Genomic DNA, 2,968 nt, shown 5'->3' with positions numbered 1-2,968 from the left:
GCATAGTATCATTACCTCTTTATTCCCTTTGTCCAAGCATATGTCTTTAGAATTCTGTTTTTGCCTTTTTACTGTACATACATTTTTAGATGTATCATATTTACACATATGGTTAATTGGTTCATATCCATGTGGTTTTTCTTTGATTTATTTTTATTTGATTTTATTCTCTTTATATTATGTCATTGGCTGTTTTGCATATGTCGTTTTTTTGCGTGCCATGGATGTCTCTTTAAGTACTTATTGTATTGCTTGGTCGAATTACCTAAATGATCACCTTGGCAATTAAAGACTATTTAAATCCATCACTCTTCATCCCAGCATTAGCCCCTGCCGAAGTGGTATTCTGACGACGAAACGTGTTGTGACACTTATGCACGCATTTACACGTCATTAGGTAGATGAGTTGGAGGAGCGCAAAGCCCCGGGAACTCAGCATACCACATTGAATTGCCAGAGGACTTTCTTTAGGTGGAGGGCATTCTTTGAGGTGGTGCCTGATTCATGTGACAGTGCTTTTGAGTTTATCTCTAACATGTGATCCATACTTTGGCGTTTGTGAGTGATGATTTTAGATACTCTGGTTAATTAAATGGTCATATTGATTTTACACATGGAACGTGCGTGTTCCCTTTTAGTTTTGAAGATTTTGCGATAGGAAGTGGTTGTTCCTGTGGAAAGCTGCACGGAGTCTCCGAGAATTTTTGCTATTTTGTTTTATCATTTCTTTGACTTTTAAGTTATTCATCAATCCATTTATCTCTACAACCAAACCACTTTTCATGTTCAGTGTGATTGCTGCGTAGGTGAAGACAGAGTATCCAGATAAAGAGGTCACTTTGATTCATTCTAATGTTGCATTAGTAGATGTGGAGCTGCAACCCAGCGTCAGATGAGCATTGAAGGAAATCCTCTTAAATAAAGAGGTAAAGCTAGTATTGGATCAGAGGGTCACCAACCTGACTGAGTTGACTTTGAATGTACCTCAAGATAATACAGATGTGTTGTTGGACAAGAATTCAGAGGTCATCACTGCTAACTTAATTCTCAGCTGCACAGGGATAAAGGTCAATTCGTCTTGCTACAGCAAAGTATTTGGTGACAACCTTGCAGGGGATGGTGCTCTTATATTTAACGACTTTCTCCAAGTGGAAGGACATCCCAATGTTTATGCAATTGGCGACTATGCCAATGTACAAGAACCCAAGATGACGAAGCACGTGGTTGCGAAATGCGTAGAGGTCACGAAAGGGAGCTCTGCGCATTCATCCATTGGCTGGAGAGAGGCAACCAGGAAGCGCCCGCGGAGAGAACCGCCTGCCGTGCGTTCGTGTAGTCCGGACATTTTGCGTTCTCACATGGCACCCGCTGCTGCTTGTGGTTAGTACTTGCTCCCCTCATTGTGGTTTTAGACCAGTTTTTAGCCATTGACACTTCATCAGTGAATGTTTAGTCGGATTTTTCTGGTTTAAAGTTTTTTTATTTTTGTTGCTGTTATTGTGTTTCACTGAAGCTGTTATTGGGTTAGAATCCTGATTTGGGAGTAACCATGCAATCTTTGTCATTGTTACATCTGTAGTATTGTGTATTATTATTTATTTATTGTGTTTTAGTGGTCTGTTTGATCGGATATTAAATATTATTTTTCTTTGGCTTATCATGCAAGTCTGCATGCGAAGGTTGCTGTGACCAACATTCTCAACAGTCTGATGGAGAAACCACTTAAGACTTACAAACGTGGATCGCTGTCCATGTTCTTATCAATGGGGCAAAATGACAGAGTTGGGCAGCTCAATGGCTGTTACATCATCGTTTTTATGTGACCCTAATTAAAAGCCGGGACATTTTTTTGCCAAAGAGCTGGATGGAGATGGGACAAACCATGCCTCATTAAAAAGGGTGACGCTGAAAACAGCTTTTATTAAACAAATCAAGTCACAAAAAAAAAGTCTCCCCTCCCCTTGGGCTTTTTAATTGCTGGGGACGGCACCCCAAACTCACCTTAGCAAACTTGATACCCTCTACAACTGAATATGCCGCTTTGTCTTCCAATGCAACTGCGAAATGCTCAAAGGACTACATTGGTCATCACTTGAGTCTAGGCGCAAAGTTCATCTTTTCTGTCTTGCCATCAAATACTTTCTGGGCAAGTAACCAGCCTATCTGAACAAGCTCCTCACCCGTAGCACACGCAGCACTTATCACCTGAGATCTGTCTCCAAAAGACTGTTCGTGGTCCCAAGAATCAACACATTATCCGGCCGCTCCTCCTTCTCTTACCTTCCATCTGACAACTGGAACAATCTTCCGGAGATTCTCATAGCCGCCACCAGTCGAAGTTATTTTAAAACTAAAGCTGTCTCATATTTTAATCTGGTCTTTTACTGTTACATACGCCTATAACATATTATCTTTAACTGTGCATGCAATGTCTTGTATATAATGTATATACAAGGGAGTAGCAATTACTTCTGCACAGTTATCCTACATCAAATAATGGGGAGGGACAATATCAGAGTGATCCCGCCAGTTAACCCATTAATGCCGTTAACCCCTTACATTAATTAGTAGTTCCCAGAGGGGGGCTACAGTAATATAACATGATAGAAATGCTTATTAATGTGATATAATAGGCAATTATTAACACTACTATGTGGTTAAAATAGAAAAAGGATTACTTCATAATTATTTTATGAAGGAGTGGCTCAGTTAGTAAAGACACCCATTTGAGCACAGACTTACACATGGCTGTTTAAGTCATTTTATATATATATATATATTTACTCATTCCCTGACTATTTAGTCTCATGCAGCATGGTGCATCTTGCTGTACATATCACAGTTGCACCTCTTTAGTGGTGCACTCAGTCTCACTCTACTTGTTTATCACCTAGTAGTAATCACTGTGTTATCTTTTTATGATTCTACTTCAAATGCACTGCTAAAGTAACAATACTAATTTGTATTA

At 39.6% G+C, this 2,968-nt stretch overlaps 1 pseudogene; it reads left to right on the top strand.

Moving 5' to 3' along the window:
* The first annotated feature begins 269 nt into the window (after window positions 1-269).
* LOC142490657 (ferroptosis suppressor protein 1-like) lies at window positions 270-1,894 on the top strand (annotated as a pseudogene).
* The last annotated feature ends 1,074 nt before the right edge of the window (window positions 1,895-2,968 follow it).

Source organism: Ascaphus truei, chromosome 3 (genome assembly GCF_040206685.1).
Source record: "Ascaphus truei isolate aAscTru1 chromosome 3, aAscTru1.hap1, whole genome shotgun sequence".
Classification (NCBI taxonomy): Eukaryota; Metazoa; Chordata; class Amphibia; order Anura; family Ascaphidae; genus Ascaphus; species Ascaphus truei.
The sequence above is the reverse complement of the archived record's forward strand: the minus strand, read 5'-3'. Positions and strand labels throughout refer to the sequence as shown.